The 27,980-nt window shown below is 45.0% G+C and overlaps 1 long non-coding RNA gene across 1 annotated transcript; it reads right to left on the bottom strand.

Annotated features, from left to right (window-relative positions):
- On the bottom strand, positions 1–27,980 carry LOC137324628 (uncharacterized). The gene is made up of 3 exons (XR_010963687.1): positions 27,892–27,980; positions 5,888–6,025; positions 1–352 (listed from the first exon to the last, which is right to left on the bottom strand). It is a non-coding gene; the product is annotated as an uncharacterized lncRNA (long non-coding RNA).

Below are 27,980 nucleotides of genomic sequence, written 5' to 3'. Positions count from 1 at the left end.
CAGTTTCTTTTGGGAGTTCACGGGCAGGTACGTTGAGCGTGAAACGTTTCGTGCAGACATTTATTTATCTGACTGTCGATATTTGTGGGCCTCGTCTATACAGTCCAGCGACATCCAATTTATTGTTGAGGAAATCTGAGGTGATGCTGCTGAAGGGGTCTCCACCTCTCAGGGACAGGAGGCGGGGAGAGCATGGTCCAGCTTCCATTAGTATACAGCTGGGCAGCATTAACAGAAGCCTGCAGTTAACTTTTCATGATTTCTTTCTCTCCTTCCCCTTCCTGAAGCTGGTGGGCTAGCTGCCTAAATAAAAACAGAACATGCTGGAAATACTCAGCAAGTCAGGCAGCATCTGTGGAGAAAGAAACAGAGTTAACATTTCAATTTAATGACCTTTCGTCAGAACTGGAAGAAGTTAAAGAGTTAACAGTTTTTAAGCAAGTACAGAGCAAAGCGGGGGAGGAAGGGGAGGGGAGGAAAGACATAAAAACATAAGAAATAGGAGCAGGAGTAGGCCAATCGGCCCCTCGAGCCTGCTCCGCCATTCAATAAGATCATGGCTGATCTGATCCTAACCTCAAATCTATATTCATGTCCAATTTGCTGCCCGCTCCCCGTAACCCCTAATTCCCTTTACTTCTAGGAAACTGTCTATTTCTGTTTTAAATTTATTTAATGATGTAGCTTCCACAGCTTCCTGGGGCAGCAAATTCCACAGACCTACTACCCTCTGAGTGAAGAAGTTTCTCCTCATCTCAGTTTTGAAAGAGCAGCCCCTTATTGTAAGATTATGCCCCCTAGTTCTAGTTTCACCCATCCTTGGGAACATCCTTACCGCATCCACCCGATCAAGCCCCTTCACAATCTTCTATGTTTCAATAAGATCGCCTCTCATTCTTCTGAACTCCAATGAGTAGAGTCCCAATCTACTCAACCTCTCCTCATATGTCCGCCCCCTCATCCCCGGGATTAACCGAGTGAACCTTCTTTGTACTGCCTCGAGAGCAAGTATGTCTTTTCTTAAGTATGGACACCAAAACTGTATGCAGTATTCCAGGTGCGGTCTCACCAATACCTTATATAACTGCAGCAATACCTCCCTGTTTTTATATTCTATCCCCCGAGCAATAAAAGCCAACATTCCGTTGGCCTTCTTGATCACCTGCTGCACCTGCAAACTAACTTTTTGATTTTCTTGCACTAGGACCCCCAGATCCCTTTGTACTGCAGTACTTTCCAGTTGCTCGCCATTAAGATAATAACTTGCTCTCCGATTTTTCCTGCCATAGTGCATAACCTCACATTTTCCAATATTGTATTGCATCTGCCAAATCTCCGCCCACTCACCCAGCCTGTCTATATCCCCTTGTAGATTTTTTATGTCCTCCTCACTCTCTACTTTCCCTCCCATCTTTGTATCATCTGCAAACTTTGATATGTTACACTCGGTCCCCTCCTCCAAATCGTTAATATAGATTGTAAAGAGTTGGGGACCCAGCACCGACCCCTGCGGAACACCACTGGCTACAGGTTGCCAGTCCGAGAATGTACCATTTATCCCAACTCTCTGCTTCCTGTTTGATAACCAATCCTCCACCCATGCCAGAATATTACCCCCAATCCAGTGATTCTTTATCTTGAGCAATAATCTTTTATGTGGCACCTTGTCGAATGCCTTCTGGAAGTCCAAATACACTACATCCACTGGTTCCCCTTTATCCACCCTGTACGTTATATCCTCAAAGACCAAATGGGAAGGCCTCTGATAGGGTGTAGGACACGAGTGATTGAAGGACAAAAGGGATGATGGTGCAAGACAAGGAGGGCGGTAATGGGAAAGGTAAAGATACCTTCCCTCACCTCTTTTTCCGGTACATTGATGACTGTATTGGCACTCCTTCCTGCTCTCGCCTGAACTGGAAAATTTCATCAACTTTGCTTCCAATTTCCACCCTTCCCTCGCCTTCACATGGTCCATCTCTGACTCTTCCCTTCCTCGACTTTTCTATCTACGTTTCTGGGGATAGGCTGTCCACCAATATCTATTATAAGCCCACTGACTCCCACAGCTACCTTGATTACACTTCCTCCCACCCTGCTTCCTGTAAGGACTTTATTCCATTTTCCCAGTTTCTCCGTCTCCATTGCATCTGTTCTGACGATGCCACCTTCCACATCAGTGCTTCCACTATGTCTTCCCTTTTCCCTCAAATCGAGGATTCCCCTCCACTGTAGTTGACAGGGCCCTCGACCGTGTCCGTCCCATTTCCCGTACTTCTGCTCTCACCCCTTCCCTTCCCTTCCAGAACCATTATAGGGACCCCTTTGTCCTCACCTTCTACTCCAACAGTCTCCACATTCAATGGATCATCCTCTGCCATTTCCGCCACCTACAGTGCGATGCCATCACCAAACACATCTTCCCCTCCCCTCCGCTTTTAGCATTCTGAATGGACCGTTCACTCTTCCATCAACCCCAACACCCGCTCCCCTTCCCAAGGCACCTTCTCATGCAAGCGCAGGAGATGCAACACCTGCCCTTTCACCGTCCAGAACCCCAAACGCTCCTTCCAGGTGGAACAGCGGTTTACTTGTACTTCTTTCAATTTGGTATATTGTATTCGCTGTTCACAATGCGGTCTCCTCTACACTGGGGTGACCAAACACAGATTGGGTGATCGCTTTGACTCTGAGCTTCTGGTCGCTTGCCATTTTAATTCCCTGTCCCACTCCCATTCTGATCTCTCTGTCCTCAGCCTCCAACGCTATTCCAATGAAGCTCAATGGAAGCTCGAGGAACAGCACCTCATCTTTCGTTTAGGCAATTTACAATCTCCCGGACTCAACATTGATTTCAATAACTTCAGATCATAACCACTGCTCCCATTTTTTCAGACACCAAGTGATGGTAATAATTCTGCTGTTGCCATTTACAGCTCCTCTACACCCACCTTTTGTTTCTTTACTTGTCCCATTATCACCCTCCTTGCCTTGCACCATTATTCCTTTTGTCATTTAATCACTCCTGCCCTCCAACCTATCCTTTCCTCCCCTCCCCTTCCTCCACCCTTTCCCTGGCTCTGTACTTGATTAAAAACTGTTAAATCTTCAACTTCTTCCAGTTCTGACAAAAGGTCATTGATCTGAAATGTTGACTCTGTTTCTTTCTCCCCAGATGCTGCCTGACTTGCTGAGTATTTCCAGCATTTTCTGTTTTTATTTCAGATTTCCAGCATCCACAGTATTTTGCTTTTGATTTAACTGCCTAAATGGCTGTTATACATACATGAGCCTCTCTGCACTATCCAGCTACAGCGACCACCATAGTCGAGCTCATTCTGTTCTCACTCGATGCCCACACACATCCATTTCTGGCAGGGCCCATTGATCAGGGGAGGGAATCCTGGCTGATTCACCTCTCCCTAACTCAGGCAGGGCCCAATGATCAGGAGAGGGAATGAATCCTGGCTGATTCACCTCTCCCTAACTCAGGCAGGGCCCATTGATCAGGGGAGGGAATCCTGGCTGATTCACCTCTCTCTAACTCAGGCAGGGCCCATTGATCAGGAGAGGGAATGAATCCTGGCTGATTCACCTCTCTCTAACTCAGGCAGGGCCCATTGATCAGGAGAGGGAATGAATCCTGGCTGATTCACCCCATTTTAACTCAGGCAGGGCCCATTGATCAGGAGAGGGAATCCTGGCTGATTCACCTCTCCCTAACTCAGGCAGGGCCCATTGATCAGGGGAGGGAATCCTGGCTGATTCACCTCTCTCTAACTCAGGCAGGGCCCATTGATCAGGGGAGGGAATCCTGGCTGATTCACCTCTCCCTAACTCAGGCAGGGCCCATTGATCAGGAGAGGGAATGAATCCTGGCTGATTCACCTCTCCCTAACTCAGGCAGGGCCCATTGATCAGGAGAGGGAATGAATCCTGGCTGATTCACCTCTCTCTAACTCAGGCAGGGCCCATTGATCAGGAGAGGGAATGAATCCTGGCTGATTCACCCCACTTTAACTCAGGCAGGGCCCATTGATCAGGAGAGGGAATGCTGCAGGGAAATGATAGCTCCAGTTGAAGAGCTAGCATTGGCACAGGAATATAATCCTATTTGAGATTTATACACGTGCACTTTCATTTTATTTCTTTTGCTTTTTCTTTCCTCTTCGGAGCAGTTAGTATCAGTGGGGTGAGATCATGAAATATAGAACAGGCGGGCAGGGGAGGGGAATGCCATCGCCGTGACATCACAATTCTCATCAAAACAAAAAGCGTTCTTATTAAGTTTTATATAAACGAAATTAAATATTTGTTCTCCAGAATTGGACTTCCTTTTCACCTAATTTCAGGGCTAAACTTTCTCCTTGATTGTTGTTCCTATGTACTGGGAAATAGTTTCCGAACTCTCCGATCCTCTGACTCTGGCCTCTTGTGTATCCTCCTTCCCTTCGCCCACCATTGGTGTGGGTTGCCTTCAGCAACCCAGGCCACAGAATCTGGAATTCCCTCTGTCTCCTCCTTTAAGACCCTCCTTAAAACCCAACTCTTTGACCAAGCTTTTGGTCACCCCTCCTAATATCTCTTTCTTTGGCTTGGCCTCCATTTTTTTTGGTTATGTCTCTGTGAAGCGCTTTGGGTCGTTTTTCTATGTTTAAGGAGCTATAAATGCAAGATGTGATTGTTGAATGAAATGTTACCTCAGTGCAATGGGTGTCAAATATTTTGGCCGTAATAAGACACTGGGCATAATTTTCGTCCGGAGCCGGGAAGAGGAAGGGGGGGGGGGTTGAATCGCGGACGAGAAACCCAGAAGTACGGGTTTCCCTGATATCCTTACAATTTTTTGTTGCTTTCCCGTCTGACAGGCCAGCCTGATTCAGTTGGGCAGGAGAAGAGCAAGGAAGAGGTAAGTGAATAGATAAGTCTTACATTGTATGGATGGTTGGGGGTGGGGGCCTGGGTGGGCCTGGGGGCATCGGCGGACATGTGGGGTGTCAGCGGGCATGGGCATGGGGGCATCGGCGGGCACAGGGGTCACCGGGGGTGGGGGGGGTTAGTCATCGGGGTGTCAGTCATCGGGGGTCAGTCACCGGGGGTGGGGGGGGGTCGGGATTGGGGTCATTGCAGAGTCGCAATCATCGGGGGATCGCGATCATTGGGGGGGGTCGCGATCATTCAGGGGGGTTGCAGTCATTCGGGGGGGTTGTGATCATTAGGGGGTCACGATTATTGGGGATGGGGTCGCGATCATTGGGGGGGGGTGTGGCCGATCGTAATGAGGGTCACTGCAGGCTTCTTTGAGGAAGCACTCCTGCTCCTCTGGGCCCACAAACAGTGCTATAAAGGCACTTACCTGCAGTTTTGGGCCTTTTTGCCTCCTCTCAAGTGGCGTAAAGGAGAAGACCCGGGAATCCCAGCCCCCAAAGGTTGAAATCGCCAAACCTTTCAAAATGGAGGCCCGCAGCCTCCTTGAAAGGTTTTAGTGACCAACCCATCTCCTGAGGGCCTTCGTCTCACCCCGGCTCAAACTGGAAATGGGCGGTTTGGGGGTGGGTCTGAAATTGTTGCAATTTTAAATGCCTCCCCGCCCCCAACCCACCCGTTTATCCCATTTAAAATCCCGCCCACTGTCTTTGAAATATCCATCAGGAAAAGGCAGCAGATCAGAGAAAAGTGAATGAAGCATTTTAAGACCCTCCCCCAATAAGATATACAACATACTTGATAAGTAAGAATTCAGTACCCAATTTCAATTTTTGATAAATTTTGTGAGCATTTATTGATTGTTTTCTTTATTTAAAAAGAAAATCTATTTTTTAATGACTCAGCAACATTACACAGCAGAATTAAACTGCGTAGTTATGATATGGCTGGGGACTATTACCCAGAATGCACTGGATGAAGGAGTAGCAGCGGTTGGTGTCCCTTGGGTATGTGGTACAAGCTGGGTTTCTCCACTACACTATGTGGCTCAGGATACTTGGCAGGCATTCTGTTTGTGAGTAGTTGATTGAAGTTCATCCTTTTCAAAAAATAGGAATGAGAAATAATCACATTTTATTTCAAAGTCGATGGCAGTTATCTTTTCCATTGGCTAATGATGTTGCAATTCTAACCTTCTCAGATTGTTAGTTGGTGTATGTCTCTAGATACAGTAGCAAGATACCCTCTGAGGGAAACAGTTTCATTTAAAGGTGGCTGGCTTTATTAGAAGGTGTTTCGGAGCACTGTCGAGACAAGTCCTGTACTTGTTAGTCTGGGCCTATTGTCTGTTGAACAGTACCCAATTTTACTTTTATTTCTATGTTCTTTCAATAATTACCTACCTTCTCAATTTAAAGATGTCCTTGTTTCAATTAATTTGTTTACCTGAAGATAACAGGTGATATCAATAACTTCATTATGAGTACGCCCAAGGGATTGGCAGTCCTATTGAAGTCCTTGTTTCTGATTGGTAAAATACATGTGAAAGGTCCCTTGGGAGAGTTTGTCTTGTTCTCAGTCAGTTTAATGATGTTGTCTGTTGTGCTGGATAGCGAGCTAGAGAGCGTCTTGCCCATAAGGACCTTACCTTTCCTCTGCCATTCTCTGGGCTCAATAAAATTTTATGTTTTTGTGTCCTGTGGTATGATGTCGAAACAACTGAGACTAGAAATTGTAGTTTGGTGAAGATCAGCAAGAATCCTTAAAAAACTGCGCTGTCCAAGTTAAAACATTTCCATTAAACTAGTTGATACATTTAAAACTTTAAAGTGGAGAGGAAAAATTGTGGAGTTGTAAATTATATTTCTGTATTCTTTTAATAATTATCTATAATATTCTTATTTTTAAACTGTCCTCGCCATAGCAGATTAATTTACTTGAAGTAACAGGTAACGAGTAAGCCTGAGGGATTTATTAACATCAAACTGAATCGTTACTTCAATTAAATATTGTGTTAAATGGACTTTACCAATTGTACGTAAGTCATCACATTTGGGTACGATTCTGTTGTACGATGCAGTAATGTCAGACTGACTTATCTCTGGAGATTCAGGCTTCAGAGATGACTGAGTCATTTGTAAATTGCAACAGGTTACTTTTACAAGTGCACATGCTTTTTAGGATCAGATTGCAGTTTAAAGCCAATCCACAGAAAGTAAAAATGTTCCATAATTTGACGATTTTAGGGCTAATTTGAAAGGAATGCCAGAAGAAGGCGTTGAGTCAGTGATCATGATCGACGTCCAAATGACACGGGGTTAGAATTCACAAGGGGGACAGGTTCTCCCAATCTCCTGCTGCAACTTCGGAAGAAATGGCGTGAAGGGCTGTTTGTGCCAATCGTCTGCCAAAGTTCCAGCGGAAGATCAGAAGAACCCAGGGTCCCCGCACCCTATCAGATTTCTGTATTTGTATCATATTATTTCTAGTGCTGTACACCAATAAATAAAGTTTTCTGCAGTGAGACAAACTGTGGGCTCGATTTTCCCGGGAAATTGCGGGTGTGTTGGGGGTGGGAGGACTCCGAAAATCGGGGATATCCCATTCGGGTTCAGAGCCCGGCTCTAACCCGCAGACCTCTGGGTTCCCCATTGACGTGTCTGGGTGCACGCGCGCCTCCCGAATGCGAAAATCCTATCGGCAATTAAAGACGGCGGGATGATCATTTACACAGTTGTTGAGGTAGTTTAAGCACTTGAAGTATTTAATTTTCTCCACATTTTGTCAGGGTGCGATTTTGAAGCATCCTCAGCGTGTTTCCAGTGCTGTGGGAAACACTCCATGTCGCAAAAGAATTGTTTCAGCCAGCAGCCAGTGGGAAATTCAAATGCTTATTTCACAGATGGGGATAAAAGGTCACTTATTGCAGCAGGGCACTCTATTCTTTCAGACAAAGTTTTGGCTGCAAGATCTTTGTATTTGCACTGAAAATTCTTACTTTCCACTCAAAATTCTGCTGTTCTTTTTTAAAAATTCGTTCATGGGATGTGGGCATCACTGGCGAGGCCAGCATTTATTGCCCATCCCTAGGTGCCCTTGAGAAGGTGGTGGTGAGCTACCTTCTTGAACTGCTGCAGTCCGTGTGGTGACGGTTCTCCCACAGTGCTGTTAGGAAGGGAGTTCCAGGATTTTGACCCAGCGACGATGAAGGAACGGCGATATATTTCCAAGTCGGGATGGTGTGTGACTTGGAGGGGAACGTGCAGGTGGTGGTGTTCCCATGTGCCTGCTGCTCTTGTCCTTCTAGGTGGTAGAGGTTGTGGGTTTGGGAGGTGCTGTCCAAGAAGCCTTGGCAAGTTGCTGCAGTGCATCCTGTGGATGGTATACACTGCAGCCACAGTGCGCCGGTGGTGAAGGGAGTGAATGTTTAGGGTAGTGGATGGGGTGCCAATCAAGCGGGCTGCTTCGTCCTGGATGGTGTCGAGCTTCTTGAGTGTTGTTGGAGCTGCACTCATCCAGGCAAGTGGAGAGAATTCCATCACACTCCTGTTCAAACACATATAACTACTTTGCGGACACCCTCAAACTTACACTGTCAGGATGTGTGTGGGGCGGTGGGGGGCGGGGGGGGAGGTGGTGGTGGCGCATGGCTGCATTCACCACTACATCCGAGGAAGAGCACCAGCCTTACCAGGCACGGCATCCACCTCCGCCACGTAGAGCTCCACAACACAGTGCTGCGCCACAGGCACCTGCACAAGAGTAAAGAGGGCAACAACAGAGAGAGGCACTGTTTGAGAAGGCCCCATCCACATCTGCCGTCCACATTGAGGAGAAGGAGGAGGAGCAGGAGCAGGAACCCATGGGCAGAGCAGCGGCTCACCTGGCCGCTCGTGAGGCCAGGGAGTCACTGATATGTGAACGGTTCTCCTAACATCAGACAGTGTGAAGAGTCCAGTCCTCACCACCCGGATAGAGCAGCGCCCACACCAGCCGCACTCCCCCACCCCTCCCTGCACAAAACAGGCCTGCAACTACACATACACTCACTGTAAAGTGACCCAATGGGTGGCATCAAGTGTGGGCGTTCATGGTGAACCTCATGAAAGGGCCCTATTACAGAAGCCAGTCAAGAATGGCCAAGACGTGACAGTAGTGGTGACAATAATAATATTTAATGTGAGTTTAACAAAAAGCTAATATAAATAAAAAACATGACCAACCTTCAAACACCCTTGTGCATACCTTTCGTGCTTACAAAACCTTCGCCTTTCGCTTATGACTTCTCCTACGTGGTGCATCCCCTGCAGCTGCAGCAGAGGTAGTGGCAGGTTGCTCTTGTTCATGCCCTGACTGATTAGATGCTTTGGGCCTACGCCTTCTGGGTTTCGGTGCCCGTGAGGGCCCCTCCAAAGACTGCTCCACCTGCACCTGTGCAGGGGCAGACGCGGTCACATTTAGAGGAGGCAGCATTGCAGGTACTGTTTGAGAGGGGGGCAATGGGTGAGACGCGGGACCGCTTTGAGTGGCGTCCCCATTTCCATGTCCCCTTTCACCATCATCCCTCTCCTGGGCCAGGCCCACATCACTCCTACCACTCTGCTGGACAACAGTTTGGAGGACATGTGCGATGCCTTGTAAGGCCAGTGCTAGTGTATCTGCCTGCCTATTTAAGGCGGCAGAATGCTGTTCACCATGAGTCTGAACGGCCGTTGTCAGGGCCTGAACGGACTCATTTGTGAGCTTGAAGCCCAATGGAGGCTAGCCTTCTCTCCATCGCAGACATTCCTGGACTTACCAGTAACAGTTTTGATGGTGTTGGTTGAGGGTCACCAGGATAACTCCTTGCCATTCTTTGAAAAAATGCCACTTGAACAGACAGACCCTCAGTTTAGTACCTCATTCAAAAGGCGCCATCTTCGACAGTGATGCACTCCCTCAGTACCAGACTGAAGTGTTAGCCTAGATTATGTGCTCAAGTCTCTGGAGTTGGGCTTGAACCCACGGCCTTCTGGGTCAGGGGCGAGAGTGCTACTACTGAGCCAAACTGAGCTGTTAATCTGCTTTTGGTGATCTTGGTTGAGGCCAGGACATCAGGGGAACTCCCTGCTCTTTAATAGTGCCATGGGATCTTTTATATTCACCTAAGTCCAAAGACAAAGTGTACAGGCCTTCTTTATTTCTGCTAGAACAGCTGTCCAGATAATTTGGATTCCACAGAAGGAAATAGTAGACTTTGTCTTTTGGAAGTTGTCTTTCTCTGTTGACCTGGAAGTCCCAGTATCATTGATTAGCTGGTTTTAATTCTATCAGGGAAAAGGAGCATGTACTTGTCAACTGGGATTGGGTGGTGGTGGGTGTTGGGGGCGGAGGGAGTGGCGGGTGGAATTGACTGACATAGGGACTGCTGATCCATCCTAATGTGTGAATGTTCCATCCCAATGTCTGTTGGTAGTCATTACTGGCAGTGTGAAGTACGGCGGGCGTTTTGGGGAAATCTGCAAATGTAGGAACAGTCCCCTTCTCCATCAGTGAAACCAACTACATTACAACAGTGACCTCACTTCACAAGTAACTCATTGGCTGTGAATCGCGTTGGGATGTCCTGAGCATGTGAAAGATACTATCTAGTGTGAAGTAATGCATTTGGGGAGAGCAAACAAGGCAAGGGAATACACAATAAATGGGAGGATACTGAGAGGTGTAGAGGAAGTGAGGGACCTTGGAGTGCATGGACAGGTAGATAAGGTGGTTAAGAAGGCATATGGAATGCTTTCCTTTATTAGCAGAGGCATAGAATATAAAAGCAGGGATGTTATGCTGGAACTGTATAAAACACTAGTTAGGTCACAGCTTGAGTACTATGCACAGTTCTGGTCACCACATTACAGGAAAGATGTAATTGCACTAGAGAGGGTGCAGAGGAGATTTACGAGGATGTTGCCAGGACTAGAGAATTTTAGCTATGAGGAAAGATTGGATAGGCTGGGGTTGTTTTCCTTGGAACAGAGGAGGCTGAGGGGAGATTTGATTGAGGTGTACAAAATTATGAGGGGCCTATATAGAGTGGATAGGAAGGACCTATTTCCCTTAGCGGAGGCATAGATTTAAAGTGATTGGTAGAAGGATTAGAGTGGAAATGAGGAAAATCTTTTTCACCCAGAGGGTAGTAGAGGCAGAAACCCACAACTCATTTAAAAAATACCTGGATGTGCACCTGAAGAGCCGTAACCTGCAGGGCTACGGACCAAATGCGGGAAAGTGGAATTAGGCTGGGTGGCTCGTTTCTTAGCCGGTGCTGACACAATGGGCCGAATGGCCTCCTTCTGTGCCATAAGTTTTCTATGATTCTATGAATCTATAAATGCAAGTTCTTTCAGGTAATCTACTCAACGTGCTCTTGGGTTCAGTTTTTGTATCACTTAATCATTATGTTTTTACAAATGATGTGATTGGTGAAAGGCCCTGGTGTACAAACAGAGGCTGCCTGAGCATGTGAAGTGGGAGAGCTGCTTGAACATACTCCACTTCTCCTGTGTCTCTCCTCTGCTTCTCAGCTGTGCTCTTACTGTACGAGCTGGGGTTTCACACAATTCTAAATACTATATTCAGTGAAATATATTCAGTACAGTACCCTGGGCTCTCATAGTCAAATAAGCAGAAGTCTACTTTCACTGGGTGGGCATCCAATGTGTCCTCGAGTTTCACCTTGGTTATTTCTGCGGTAGTAGACTCCATCAATACAGTTTCATAGCAGGGGTTCACAGTGTGATGGTGATCATGTTGGCTGCCATTATAAAGAGTGTTCAGTGTGACAAGATCTCACTTTAGGAGGAGCTGGCTAACTGGGCTATGCTTGAAGTGTGAGATAGACACTAAATTGGAACAGATCAAGAAAAGCTAGATAAACAGTCACAGAGAAAGGTTAGTCAAAGTGTTAAATACACTAGGCAAATTGCGTGACACAGGAAGTCATCTCTCCCTCCCTCCCTACTCTCCGGTCCCCTGCTGCATTTTGCCCATTAACCCACCCCACACTGAGCAGGCTTGCCCATCACCCCTCCCCGCTCGCCCATCACCCCTCCCCGCTCGCCCATCACCCCTCCCCGCTCGCCCATCACCCCTCCCCGCTCGCCCATCACCCCTCCCCACTCACCCATCACCCCTCCCCAATCTCCTGTCACTTCTCCCCACTCTCCCATCACCCCTCCCCACTCGCCCATCACCCCTCCCCAATCTCCTGTCACTTCTCCCCACTCTCCCATCACCCCTCACCACACTCCCATTTGCCACCATGCTCCCATTTGCTCCTCACCCCTCCCCGCTCCCCCATAATCCATCCCCGCTCGCCCATCACCCCTTCATACTCGCTCATCACCCCTCCTCGCACTTAGCCCATTCACCAGCATGCTCCCATTTGCCCATCACCCCTCCCCACTCGTCCGTCCCCCTACCCACACATCCCATTTGCCCTTCATCTCCGGCTCCCTGGCACCCAATGTATATTCCTTGTCCTCATCTGTAAATCCTCGTTTCCCCCCTGCCATCTCTCCAATCTCCTCCAGCCCCACATTCTTTTTTTTAATTCGCTCATGGGATGTGGGCGTCGCTGGCGAGGCCGGCATTTATTGCCCATCCCTAATTGCCCTTGAGAAGGTGGTGGTGAGCCGTCTTCTTGAACCGCTGCAGTCCGTGTGGTGACGATTCTCCCACAGTGCTGTTCGGAAGGGAGTTCCAGGATCTTGACCCAGCAATGATGAAGGAACGGCGATATATTTCCAAGTCGGGATGGTGTGTGACTTGGAGGGGAATGTGCAGGTGGTGTTATTCCCATGTGCTTGCTGCTCTCGTCCTTCTAGGTGGTAGAGGTCGTGGGTTTGAGAGGTGCTGTCGAAGAAGCCTTGGCGAGTTGCTGCAGTGCATCCTGTGGATGGTACACACTGCAGCCACTGTGCGCCGGTGGTGAAGGGAGTGAATGTTTTGGGTGGTGGATGGGGTGCCAATCAAGTGGGCTGCTTTATCTTGGATGGTGTCGAGCTTCTTGAGTGTTGTTGGAGCTGCACTCATCCAAGCAAGTGGAGAGTATTCCATCACACTCCTGACTTGTGCCTTGTAGATGGTGGAAAGGCTTTGGGGAGTCAGGAGGTGAGTCACTCACCGCAGAATTCCCAGCCTCTGACTTGCTCTCGTAGCCACAGTATGGCTGGTCCAGTTAAGTTTCTGGTCAATGGTGACCCCCAGGATGTTGATGGTGTGGGATTCGGCGATGGTAATGCCGTTGAATATCAAGGGGAGGTGGTTAGACTCTCTCTTGTTGGAGATGGTCATTGCCTGGCACTTATCTGGCGCGAATGTTACTTGCCACTTATCAGCCGAAGTCTGGATGTTGTCCAGGTCTTGCTGCATGCAGGCTCGGACTGCTTCATTATTTGAGGGGTTGTGAATGGAACTGAGCACTGTACAATCATCAGCGAACATCCCCATTTCTGACCTTATGATGGAGGGAAGGTCATTGATGAAGCAGCTGAAGATGGTTGGGCCTAGGACACTGCCCTGAGGAACTCCTGCAGCAATGTCCTGGAGCTGAGATGATTGGCCTCCAACAAGCACTACCATCTTCCTTTGTGCTAGGTATGACTCCAGCCACTGGAGAGTTTGCCCCCTGATTCCCATTGACTTCAATTTTACTAGGGCTCCTTGGTGCCACACTCGGTCAAATGCTGCCTTGATGTCAAGGGCAGTCACTCTCACCTCACCTCTGGAATTCAGCTCTTTTGTCCATGTTTGGACCAAGGCTGTAATGAGGTCTGGAGCCGAATGGTCCTGGCAGAACCCAAACTGAGCATCGGTGAGCAGGTTATTGGTGTGTAAGTGCCGCTTGATAGCACTGTCGACGACACCTTTGCTGATGATTGAGAGTAGACTGATGGGGCGGTAATTGGCCGGATTGGATTTGTCCTGCTTTTTGTGGACAGGACATACCTGGGCAATTTTCCACATTGTCGGGTAGATGCCAGTGTTGTAGCTGTACTGGAACAGCTTGGCTAGAGGCGCAGCTAGTTCTGGATTCCCTCCTCATGCTGCCTTCCTCTGAAAGCCTTTTGTGCATCCCCCTGCCCTAGCCCCACCATTGGTGAGTTAGCCTTCAACCACCTGGACCCTACTCTCCGCCTCCCTTTATCTCTGTCTCCTCCTTTAAAAATCTCCCCAATACCCATCTCTTTGTCTGCCTTTCCTTGTGAAATACATTTGGACATTTCTTTCCTATAAAGGGGCTATATAAATGCAGATTGTTGTTACATGACACTGCTTATTATCCACTGTTGTGGTATTGTTAGATGGATCAGATGATGCTAAGTATTAAAAATCAGAGTATTCAAGTATTGTGGCAGAGTTAAGCTAATACTTTGACAAACCCTTCTCACACTTTGAGGGGGAAGGGGCCGTGGCTTTATTGGCAATCTGTATTGGAAAAGAATTATTCGGCCTGTTCTGACAACCTGGCGAGGATCACGGTCCAATTTTTAACATCGGCCAATTTTTTCTCAAGCTTCTACTGTCACGGCATCTGTAGCCAGTCTGTTAGAATCAACTTGAGAAAAAGAAGTTTGTATACAAGTGGAAGGGAGTGGACAATCCTAAAATATTAGTCTTTTTCAAACAGATCAGCCTTTACTTCGATGCGCAGCAAATGCTTATAATTTTAATTATGAACGTGTCACTCAATTCAGCACATTGGCGTGGATACTGTGAGTGGATGATATCTACTGTGACGTATTGAACACTGAATTAGTGTCACGGTGAGCTGGACTGATTAACTCCCTAGCACAGTGGGCACCAGGGAGATATATTGGCCCTTCCATTGTGCGATACTGAATGTATTCCACAGATAAACCCTAGTATACGGTTGGTACAAGTGTGACATAAAAATAACTTTCGAATGAACGACTTACTTGTTTCTAATAACATTTCTTGTTGCTGCCATGTAGGTCAAGTCTGTTGCCTACACTATAATTGTCCATTTTCTTCCTCCTCATGGGCTAAGTGTCTACAATTTTCTTGCTACTTGGTTGTTTTCTTGGTTGTTATTCATAAATCTAGCTGTCTAAAATGACACCCTCTCTATTCAATTTTCTCCCCAATCGCATTCTACTAAAATAAAACTACCCAATCCCATTATATTAAAAAACTACACAAACACGATGTGTTAAAAAACTATCCAAACCCATCGTACTAAAAAACTACCCAATCACAATGTACTAAAAAACTACCCAATCCCATTGTACTAAAAAATGAACCAATCACAGTGTACTAAAACACTACCCAACCCCACTGTACTAAAATACTATCCAATCCCATTGTACTAAAAAACAACACAATCACAATCCACTAAAAAACTACCCAATCAGAATGACTAAAAAAGGAACCAAACCCATTGTACTAAAAACTAGCCAATCCCATTACACAAAAAAACTAAGCAATCACAATGTACTAAAAATCTACCCAATCCCAATACACCAAAAATCTACCCAATCCCATTGTACTAAAAGAAACAAAATTACATTGTTCTAAAAAACTACCCAATCACTGTGTACTTAAAAACTATCCCATCAAAATGTACCAAAACACTACCCAATCCCATTATCCTAAAAACTACCCAGTCTCATAGTACTATAAACTACCCAACCCGATTGTATTAAAAAATTACCCCTTGCCATTGTACTAAAAAATAACCAATCACAGTGTATAAAAAACTACCCATTCCCATTGTACTAAAAAATGACCCAATCCCATTCTACTATCCAATCTACTATCTATTCTACTTTCCATTCTACTTTCCAAAAACTATCCAATCGCAGTGTACTAAATAACTATACAATCACAGTATAATAAAATACTACACAATCCCAGTTTGCTAAAAAACTACCCAATTACAGTGTGTGAGAAAACTACCCAATCACAGTGTACTAAAAAACAACCCAACCCCGTTATCATAAAAAACAACCTAATCCCATTGTACTAAAAAAACTACTCAATCACAGTGTACTAAAACACTACCCAATCCCATTCTATTAAAAAACTCCAACATCATAGTGTACTAAATAACTTCCATATCACAGTGTACTAAAAAACAACCCAATCAAAGTGTACTAAAAAAGTATGCAATTCCCTTGTACTAAAGAACTACCCAACCCGACCTTACTAAAAAACAACCCAATTACAGTGCACCATAAAATTACCCAAACCTATTGTACAAAAAAACTATCCAATCCGACCATACTAAATAACTACCCAATCACAGTGTACTAAAAAACTACCCAATCACAGTGTACTAGATAACTACCCAATCCCATTGTACTAAAAAAACTACCCAATCCCATTGTACTAAAAAACTACCCAATCCCATTGTACTAAAAAACTACCCAATCCCATTGTACTAAAAAACTACCCAATCACAGTGTATAAGAAACTACCCAATCACAGTGTGCAAAAAACTACCCAATCACAGTGTACTAAAGAATTACCCTATCACAGTGTACTAAAAAACTACCCAATCACATTGTACTAAAAAACTACCCAATCACAGTGTATAAGAAACTACCCAATCACAGTGTACAAAAAACTACCCAATCACAGTGTATAAGAAACAACCCAATCACAGTGTAGAAAAAACTACCCAATCACAGTGTACTAAAAAACTACTCAATCACAGTGTACTAAAGAATTACCCTATCACAGTGTACTAAAAAACTACCCAATCACATTGTACTAAAAAACTACCCAATCACAGTGTATAAGAAACTACCCAATCACAGTGTACAAAAAACTACCCAATCACAGTGTATAAGAAACAACCCAATCACAGTGTAGAAAAAACTACCCAATCACAGTGTACTAAAAAACTACTCAATCACAGTGTACAAAAAAACTACCCAATCACAGTGTACTAAAAAACTACCCAAACACAGTGTACTAAAAAACTACCCAATCACATTGTACTAAAAAACTACCCAATCACAGTGTATAAGAAACTACCCAATCACAGTGTACAAAAAACTACCCAATCACATTGTGAAAAAAACTACCCAATCACAGTGTACTAAAAAATTACCCAATCACAGTGTACTAAAAAACAACCCAATTCCATTATCATAAAAAACTGCTCAATCCCATTCTACTAAGAAAGACCCAATCACAGTGTACTAAAACACTACGCAATCCCATTGTGCTAAAAAGCTACCCAATCGCATTGTCCTAACAAACCACGCAATCCCATCGTACTAAAGAACTACTCAATTACAATGTACTAAAAAAACTACCCAATCCCATTGTCCTAAAAAACTACCCAATCCCAGCGTACTAAAAAACTACCCAATCACAATGTTCTAAAAAAGTACCCAATCCATTGTACTAAAATTCTACCAAATCCCGTTGTACTAAAAAAACTACCCAATCCCATTGAACTAAAAAACTACCCAATTCCATTGTACTAAAAAACTACCTGATTGCTGCGTACTAAATAACTGCCCAATCACTTTGTACTAAAAATCCACCTTATCACAATGTACTAAAAAACTAACCAATCCCATTGTACTAAAAAACTACCCAATCATAGAGCAATAAAAAACTGCTCAATCCCATTGTACTAATAAACTACCTAATCCATTGTACAAAAAAACTACCCAATTACAGTGTACTAAAAAACTACCCAATCCCATTTTTCTAAAAAAACTACCCAATCAGTGTACTAAAAACTACCCAATCCCATCGTACAAAAAACTACCCAATCCCATTGTACAAAAAAACTACTCAAATCCATTGCATTAAAAAACCACCCAATCACATTGTATTAAAAAACCACCCAATCACATTGTATTAAAAAACTACCCAATCCCATTGTACCAAAAATCTACCCAATCCCATTGTACTAAAGAACTACCCAATCACATTGTACTAAAAAAATACCCAATCTCATTGCACTAAAAAACAAACCAATCCCATTTTACTAAATCACAATGTACTAAAAATCTACCTAATCACATAGTACTAAAGAACTACCTAATCCCATTGCGCTAAAAAACTACCCAATCCCATTTTACCAACAAACTGCCCAATCCCATTGCACTAAAAATCTACCCAATCACAGTGTACTAAAAAACTAACCAATCCCATTGTACTAAAAAAATAGTCACAGTGTTATAAAAAAATTACCCAATCCCATTGTACTAATAAACTACCCAATCATAGAGAAAAAAAAACTACCCAATCACAGTGTAATAAAAAACTACCCAATCCCATTGTACTGAAAAACTACCCAATCGCAGAGTAGTAATGAAAAACTACCCAATCCCATTGTACTAAGAAACTACCCAATCCCATTGTACTAAAAAACTACCTAATCCCATTGCTCTAAAAAATGAACCAATCCCAGTGTACTAAAAAAACTACCCAATCACAGTCTACTAAAAAATTACCCGATTGCAGCGTACTAAATAACTGCCCAATCACGTTGTACTAAAAAACTACCCATTCCATTCTACTAAAATTACCCAATCACTTTGTAATAAAAACTACCCCATCACAGTGTACTGAAAAACTAACCAATCCCATTGTACTAAAAAACTACCCAATCACAGTGTAATAAAAAACTACCCAATCACAGTGTAATAAAAAATTACCCAATCCCATTGTACTAAATAACTGTGTACTAAAAATCTACCCAATCGCATAGTACTAAAGAACTACCCAATCATATTGTACTAAAAAAAACAATCCCATTGTACTAAAATACTACCCAATCACAGTGCACTGAGAAACTACCCAATCCCATTACACTAAACAAGACATTAGTAAGGCCACACTTGGAATACCGTGTACAGTTCTGGTCACCCTATTATAGAAAGGATATTATTAAACTAGAAAGAGTGCAGAAAAGATTTACTAGGATGCTACCGGGACTTGATGGTTTGACTTACAGGGAGAGGTTGGATAGACTGAGACTTTTTTCCCTGGAGAGTAGGAGGTTTCGGGGTGATCTTATAGAAGTCTATAAAATAATGAGGGGCATAGATAAGGTAGATAGTCAAAATCTTTTCCCAAAGGTAGGGGAGTCTATAACAAGGGGGCATAGATTTAAGGTGAGAGGGGAGAGATACAAAAGGGTCCAGAGGGGCAATTTTTTCACTCAAAGGGTGGTGAGTGTCTGGAATGAGCTGCCAGAGGCAGTAGTAGAGGCGGGTACAATTTTGTCTTTTAAAAAGCATTTGGACAGTTACATGGGTAAGATGGGTATAGAGGTATATGGGCCAAGTGCAGGCAATTGGGACTAGCTTAGTGGTATAAACTGGGCGACATGGACATGTTGGGCCGAAGGGCCTGTTTCCATGTTGTAACTTCTATGATTCTATGAAACTAATACCCCATCACAGTCTACTAAAAACTATCCAATCCCATTCTACTAAAAACTACCCAATCACAGTGTACTAAAAAACTATCCAATCCCATTTCACTAAACTAATACCCAATCACAGTCTACTAAAAACTACCCAATTCCATTCTACTAAAAAATACCAATTTTTGTACTAAAATACTAACCAATCCGATTGTACTAAAAAACTACCCAATCCCCTTGTACTAAAAAACTATCCAATCCCATTGTAATAAAATTCCACCAAATCCCATTGTACTAAAAAAACTACCCAATTACAGTGTACCAAAAAACTACCCAATCCCGTTGTACTAAAAATCTACCCAACCCGATTGTACCAACAAACTACCCAATCCCATTGTCCTAAAAAACGACCCAATCTCAGTGTACTAAAAAAACTGCCCAATCACAGTTTACTAAAAAACTACCCAATCCCATTGAACTAAAAAACTACCCAATCTCATTGTACTAAAAAACTACTCGATTGCTGCGTACTAAATAACTGCCCAATCACAATGTACTTAAAAACTACCCAATCCCATGCTACTAAAATTGCCCAATCACTTTGTACTAAAAAACTACCCAATCACAGTGTACTAAAAAACTAACCAATCCCATTGTACTAAAAAACTACCCAATCTCATTGTAATGAAAAACTACCCAATCACAGTGTACTAAAAAACTACCCAATCCCATTACGCTAAAAAAAACTATCCAATCCCAGTTTTCTAAAAAAACTACCCAATCAGTGTACTAAAAAACTACCCAATCCCATTGTACGAAAAAACTACTCAAATCCATTGCATTAAAAAACTACCCAATCACGTTCTATTAAAAAACTACCCATTGCTATAGGCGATAGCTAGTCGGCAGCCCATTTTACATCTCTCCCAATTTTTATTTCCATTGACTTCAATCGGCAGAGATATAAAACAGGCTGCCGACTTGCTATCACCCATTTTACACTCGCACAATGTCAAGAATTACCTTTTCCAGTCAGTGCTGGGTTATGGGTGTTGGAGGTTTATTTTTTAGCATGTCAACCTGACTGGAAGCTACAGAAAATGACGTTTGGTACCTTGATTGCCTATAAATCTATCTCCATGTTGTGGAAGGCTGAGACTTTTTTCCCTGGAGAGTAGGGGGTTAAGGGGTGATCTTATAGAAGTCTATAAAATAATGAGGGGCATAGATAAGGTCGATAGTCAAAATCTTTTCCCAAAGGTAGGGGAGTCTATAACGAGGGATTTAAGGTGAGAGGGGAGAGATACAAAAGGGTCCAGAGGGGCAATTTTTTCACTCAAAGGGTGGTGAGTGTCTGGAACGAGCTGCCAGAGGCAGTAGTAGAGGCGGGTACAATTTTGTCTTTTAAAAAGCATTTGGACAGTTACATGGGTAAGATGGGTATAGAGGGATTTGGGCCAAGTGCAGGCAATTGGGACTAGTTTAGTGGTATAAACTGGGCGACATGGACATGTTGGGCCGAAGGGCCTGTTTCCATGTTGTAAAGAAAAAAAAAGAAGGTGATCTTTAACACCAGTTTTCATAAATGACTAATGGAAGCACTAGCTAGTTCATATTTTGATAAACATTTGTATTGATCTAGAGAGCTTCGAATCAAAAACAAACAGTCCTGGTCATCTCAAAAAGGCCCTGAAATGAGGACATTCCCGACTAAGTAGATCTTTACCACATCATAATATTAATTGTCAGGTTGCCTAATTCTATTTCTTTGTGTTGGGGGGTGGAATCATTGAAACTTACAGCACAGAAGGAGGCCATTCAGCCCATCAATTCTGTGCCGGCTCTTTGAAAGAGCTATCCAATTAGTCCCACTCCCCCTGCTCTTTCCCCATAGCCCTTTAATTTTCTCCCCTTCAAATATTTATCCAACTCCCTTTTGAAAGTTATTATTGAATCTGCTTCCACCACCCTTTCAGGCAGCACAGTCCGGATCATAATAACTCACTGCATAAAAAAATTTCTCCCCACCTTCCCCCCATAGCTCTTTTACCAATTACCTTAAGTTTGGTTTTGTATTTCCTGTGATTGTGAAAGATTGCTTTGGACATAACTATTGCTGTGGTTTCCTACACTTTGGCCCCAATATTAGAGTGGAGGCGAGATGGCAGCGTGGGGGGGTGATTGGGAGCGTGGGTAATCCGCCCAATAGAAAATGTCCGCTTTGCGCGCGATCGCGAGTCAATTGGTGCCACTTAACGTGGCTTCTGGGTTTGCCGTCCGAAAGCTGCGCAGCGGGCGGACTGCGCACCCACATCACAGGCTGTCAGCTGAAGGAGCTCCATTTAAAGGGGCAGTCCTGCACTGGCTGTTCCTGGAGCAAACACCCACATATCACAATGGAGCAGCACAGGGGCAAGGCTGCTCCAAGATTCAATGATGCCTCACTTCAGGTGCTACTGGATGGGGTGAGGAGGAGGAGCGAGTTTTACCTGGCAGACAGGAGGAAGTGGTCTGCCTCTGCCACCAAGAAGGCCTGGCGCGTGGTGGCAGAGGAGGTCACCAGCAGCAGCAACATATCCTGCACCTGGATCCAGTGCAGGAAGCATTTCAGTGACCTAACTAGGTCAGCCGAAGTGAGTACACTTACTCATTCTCCTACATTCCATCTTCCACATCACCACCCCCACCCCCCAACTCATTCTGCACTGCCAACTACTGTATCACATCACTCCTCACACCCACTCAAAGCTCATCCTCAACTTACCTGCACTTCCTCAGCACTTCCTCACCTCCCCATTAGTCACCCCACCATGACCACTCAACCCAATCCTCATACAATCTCATGGCTCTGTCTCACACTCGCCCTCTGATACATCTCTTTCACGGTCAGCCGCACCAAAACCAATGCATTCAGCGGTTGGCCACATCACCGTCACTCACTCACGCCTCCCTACTTTCTCCCCTTATAGGAGAAGAGAGCTCAGAATGCACGGGAGAGGACGACCGCAACAAATCGTCGTCCTCACAGACGCGGAGCAGGAGGCGCTGGAGCTCAACCGAACCCTCGAGTGCCTGTCTGTAGGGGTGCCAAGACTGGAACCCGACAAATGCTGGAGACATAACTTTTACATTCAGCACACACATGCCTTGCCATCTTCAGCACCTCAGTATGCTCATCGCAACATGACACATCCGTGATCATGCTTAATATTGCCTTCTGTTCTCTTACAGGGCCTTCAGCGACCGCTGTGACGTCAGATACTCACACCTCGGTGGGGCCCAGTCCGCTGTTAGTTGGGTTGGCACCTGGTGAGTTACCACACACATGTGAGCATGAGCAGACACTAGTGGCAGAGGCAGCTGTGGAGAGTCTGCACCGGTGGGAGCACTCCTCTCTAGGCTCTGCTCAGCTGGACGCACATGCTGAACCTCAGGGGCCATCCTTCAAAAGGAGAATGATCGAGGTACTGGAACAGGTGCCACGCGCACTCTCCACAATAGCGCAGAGAATGGAGGAGTCTAACTCCTGCATGAGTGGAATGGTGGCACAGGTACGGGAGGGAATCTCTGAGATACTGTCACAGGGACGTGAACAACTCTTTGAGATACTGTCACGGGTAAGTGCGGGAATGTCTGCTATGGAGAGAAGGCTAGCCTCCATTGAGCTTCAAGCACGGCTCATAAATGAGTCCATTCAGGCCCTGACAACGGCCGTTCGGACTCACAGTGAACAACATTCTGCCACCTTAAACAGGCAGGCAGACACAATAGCACTGGCCTTACAAGGCTTCACAAATGTCCCCCAAACTGTCGTCCAGCAGAGAGGTAAGCCTGGCCCAAGGAAGGGATGATGGTGAAAGGGGACCTGGAAATTGGGACGCCACTCAAAGCACTGCCACATCTCACCCGTTGCCCCCCTTTCAACCAGTACCCATAATGCTGCCTCCTCTCTAGGTGGACGAGTCTGCCCCTGCACAAGTGCAGGTGGAGCAGTCCTTGGAGGGGCCCTCACGGACACCAAAACCCAGAGGGCGTAGGCCCAAAGCATCTTATCGGTCAGGGCATGACCAAGAGCAACCTGCCACGACCTCTGCTGCAGCCACAGGGGATGCACCATGTAGAAGTAGTCGGAAGCGAAAGGCGAAGGATTTGTAAGCACAAAGTGTATGCATAAGGTGTTTCACGGTTGGTCATGTTTTTTATTTATATTAGCTTTTTGTTAAACTCACATTAAATATTATGATTGCCACCACTACTACCACGTCATGGCCATTCTTGACTGGCTTCTGTAATAGGGCCCTTTCATGAGGTTCACCATGAACGCCCACACTTGATGCCACCCATTGGGTCACTTTACAGTGGGTGTATGTGTAGTTGCAGGACTGTTCTGTGCAGGGAGGGGGGGTGGGGGGGGGTAGCTGGTGTGGGCGCTGCTCTATCCATGTGGTGAGGACTGGACTCTTCACACTTTCTGATGTTAGGAGAACCGTTCACATATCAGTGACTCCCTGCCTTATGAGCTGCCAGATGAGCCACTGCTCTGCCCATAGGTTCCTCCTGCTCCTCCTCCTCCTCCTCCACCTCCTCCTCCTCCTCAATGTGGGTGACAGATGTGGATGGGGCCTCCTCAAGCGGCACCCCTCTATGTTGCGCCATGTTGTCCAGGACACAACACACGACTATAATGCGTCCCACTCTGTCTGGTGCGTATTGAAGTGCTCCCCCAGTGCTCCGACAGGTAAGGAGATGCTGCTCGGCCCAGCCGGGAGCAGCTCAGCATGAAGGAGGCTGCAGATGTCTGCGACTACCTGGCGATTGACTCTGAGCCTCCTCATGCACTGCTCCTCAGAGAGGTCCAGGAAGCTGAGCCTCGGTCTGTCGACCCTGTAGCAAGGGTAGTGCCTCCTGCGACGTCGCTTTCTCTGTTGTTGCCCTCCGTGATCTTGTGCAGGTGTCTATGGTGCAGCACTGTGTTGTGCAGCTCCAAATGCCGGAGTTGGACACCATGCCTGGCGAGGCTGGTGATGTTGCTCGTCCTCAGATGTAGTGGTGAATGTAGCCATGGCACGCTCCCCCCCCCCCCCCCCCATCCTGACGGTGTGAGTTTGAGGGGGTCTGCAAAGTAGTTAAGTATGATTGAACAGCAGAATTTTGAGTGGTAAGTAAGAATTTTCAGTGAAAACATAAAGATCTTGCAGCCAAAACTTTATATGAAATAACAGAGTGCCCTGCTGCAATAAGTGACCTTTTCTCCCCATCTGTCAAATAAGCATTTGAATCTCCCACTGGCTGCTGGCTGAAACACGTCTGTTGCAACATGGAGTGTTTCCCACAGCACTGGAAACACACTGAGAATGCTTCAAAATCACACCCCTGCCTCAAAGTGGAGAAAATTAAGTAGTTCAACTACTTGAACTATCTCAACAACTGTGTCAAGTATCATCCCGCCGGCTTTAATTGCCGGTGGGACTTCCGCATTCGGGAAGTGCGCGTGCACCCAGACGCGTCAGTGGGGAACCCGGAAGTCTGCGGGTTGGAGCCGGGTTCCGAACCTGATTGGGATTTCCCCGATTTTCGGAGCCCCACTGCCCCCAATGCACCAGCAATTTTCTGGGGATCTTTGGCGATATTTTTGTTTTGTTAATTAGCTTAATGATATTTGATGAAAATGTTCTTAGTTTGTGCCGGGCACTTACTTGCTCTGTGGTGACAGACAAATGTTGTTGAGGTCATGTGACATGGTTGCTGTGCAATAAGGTCAGGGGATTGGTGGCAGTCGACGGAAAGGAATGAAGATTAGAACAGGATAGCAACCAGGTCAGTAATGGCTGAGCAAAGAGAGGAGGAAATGTAGCAAAGAAAGTATCACGCAGCACCTTATCACTGTAGAGGCCTCCCCAAAACACTTTATATCCAATTACTTTTCAAGTGCAGTCACTGTTGTTATGGAGTAAAAACATAGTAGCCATTTTGTCCATAGCACGATCCCACAAACAGCAAATTACATGAATTACCTGTTAAGCTGCTTTTTTTGCAGTGTTGCTTGAGGAAGGACAATGGGAAAACTCCCTGCTCTTCTTTGAATAGTGCCATGGGATCTTTAATATCCAGCACCTCATCCAAAAGACAACACTGCACAATCCCAGTACCGTACTGGAGTGTCAGTCTAGACTGTGTGCCCAACGCCCTAGAATGGGCCTTGAATCCACAAGCTACATGATTCAGAGGCAAGAGTGCTGCCAACTGAGCCAAGCTAATATTTTTAATGGAAGTAGAATAAGAATGTGGATGGAAAGGAAGTACACCTTAAATGGTGTAGAGGGACAGAAAGACCTTGGTGTGCAGGTGCACAGATCATTAAAGATTTCAGAGCAAGTAGATAAGGCAAAGGGAATCCTTGCGTGGACTTGCAAACAACAAGAATGGAGAAAGATGCAAAAGGCAAAACCCTTATTAGCTTTTATTTCATTTCCACGTGGGTTTAGTGGTTGTTATTCTGTACGTCTGGTCTGTGGAACAGTACGATGTGTGGTATTACTAATTTTGTGCTGTGTCAGTGATATGAAAGTGGTATCACACTGTTGTTATCACACCACACACTACACCAAGAAATATTATTCTGTTCATCACACTTGTGGTTTTAAAACAATAGATTTTAATTCTTTTTTTCACCTTTAAGGCCTTTTGTTCAGTCAGGTATTTGACCATCACCATGTTTAGAAATCTCCAATCCAAGCTACTGAAATCCATCTAGGCAGGGTTTCTGTTTGTGTGATATAGAGTACATACTCTGTCCCCAAAGGGCCACACGCTACCTACCCAGCTCCAGAGTGTTAAGGTGCTGGTTGGCAACAGCCAAGGCTTATGGAAAGGAAGTACACCTTAAATGGTGTAGAGGGACAGAAAGACCTTGGTGTGCAGGTGCACAGATCATTAAAGATTTCAGAGCAAGTAGATAAGGCAAAGGGAATCCTCGCAACTTGAGGTATAGAATGCAAACAATGTGTGATGTTGAACTTGTAAAAGACCTTACTTAAGCCATAGTTTGAGTATTGCATACAGTTTTGGATATTCCAACACAGGAAGCATATAAAAGCAGTGAATTTACTAGAATGTTACCAGGGATGAGGGGTTCTAGTTATGAAGAAAGACTTGAGAAGTTGTTTTTTTTCTACTAAAGCTGATGGATGTCTTCAAGATTATGAAAGATCATTTTAAGGTAAATTGTGATGGATTGTTTCCACTGGTCAATGAGAGAGTAACAAGAGGGGACAAGTTTAAGATAATCACAAAAAGCCATTTTAATCTATGGTGAATATGCTTCACTTTTAACCATGTTTTCTTTCAGACTATAAATTTATTGTTTCATAGGATCAGGAGTAGGCCATTCAGCCTCTCAAGCCTGTTCCGCCATTCAATTAGATCATGGCTGATCTGTATCTCAACTCCATTTACCTACCTTAGCTAATAAAAATCTATCGATTTCAGTCTTGAAAGCTCCAATTGTCCCAAAATCCACAGCCTTGTGGAGGAGAGAATTCCACATTTCCACTACACTTTGTGTGAAAAAATGCTTCCTGATTTCACTCCTAAATGGCCTAACAATAATTTTAAGATTATGTCCCCTCATGCTTGATTCCCTCACCAGGGAAAATAGTTTTTCTACATCTACCATATCAAATCCTTTTAACACCTCAATCCGATCACCACTCTATCTCCTATGCTCAAGGGAGTACAAACCAAGTTTATGCAACCTGTCCTCATAATTTAACCCGCTACGCCACTTATATCCCTGGTACTTCACTGTTTGTGCATCAATCTGGTTTTCCTTTTAATTAAGTGTTGTACCCAACAGGCTCCTGATATCCGGCTTGTCTACATCTCTAATAAACGTGTAACGTTTTCAAAGCTTTTCAGTACCTCTCACTTCCAAAATGTGATCCCTGGCGGTCCTCTAATTAATTTCTTTCAGACAGTTGAGTCCATCCTGCTCGACTTTCCCCATCACGCTCGGTCTGACTGAGGAACCATGAACCCATGATTTAAATGGAATCTTTTGAATTACAATTGCACCGTAGCCCACAGCCTGCTCCAAGTGGACACGTTTGGATTCTCATTCCTCCCCTGATATTACCCTCTCAACCAACTGCTCCTAGGAGGAATCTTGAGATTTCATCTTGTGGCTTTTGGTAGCTTGCTGAAGTAGCCATTCTTCAGCCTTGACAGTGGGCACCACTAGGCTATTTAACCACAGGTGGCGTCCTGCCCTCATCAAATGTTCATACACTGGATCACTGGACACCAATCAGGGAGGGAAACCTGAGTTAATTTAACTCTCCTTAATCCAAGGATACTAAGACCAGTTGTAGCAGCCCTACAACTTGAAATCAGCTAACATTACAGGCCAACAATCCAATCTTGGACCTGTTGATCTGTTTGGCTCAGCTACTCACTGGACTCAAAGAGACACATCAGGGAAGCTCAAAATCAAGTACCTTAAGCATTAGATTCTGTCCTCACTTAAAAATATATGGGGTTTGTTAGATGAAGGAAAGAAAGAAAGGTTGACTTACTTGGATTCATATCCCAATCTCATCTTATTTCACGACCTCAGGACATCCTGAAGCGCTTTACAGCCAATGAAGTACTTTTGAAGTGTAGT

This window comes from Heptranchias perlo, chromosome 8 (assembly GCF_035084215.1).
Source record: "Heptranchias perlo isolate sHepPer1 chromosome 8, sHepPer1.hap1, whole genome shotgun sequence".
Lineage (NCBI taxonomy): Eukaryota > Metazoa > Chordata > Chondrichthyes > Hexanchiformes > Hexanchidae > Heptranchias > Heptranchias perlo.
This window is presented reverse-complemented; position numbering and strand designations above follow the sequence as displayed.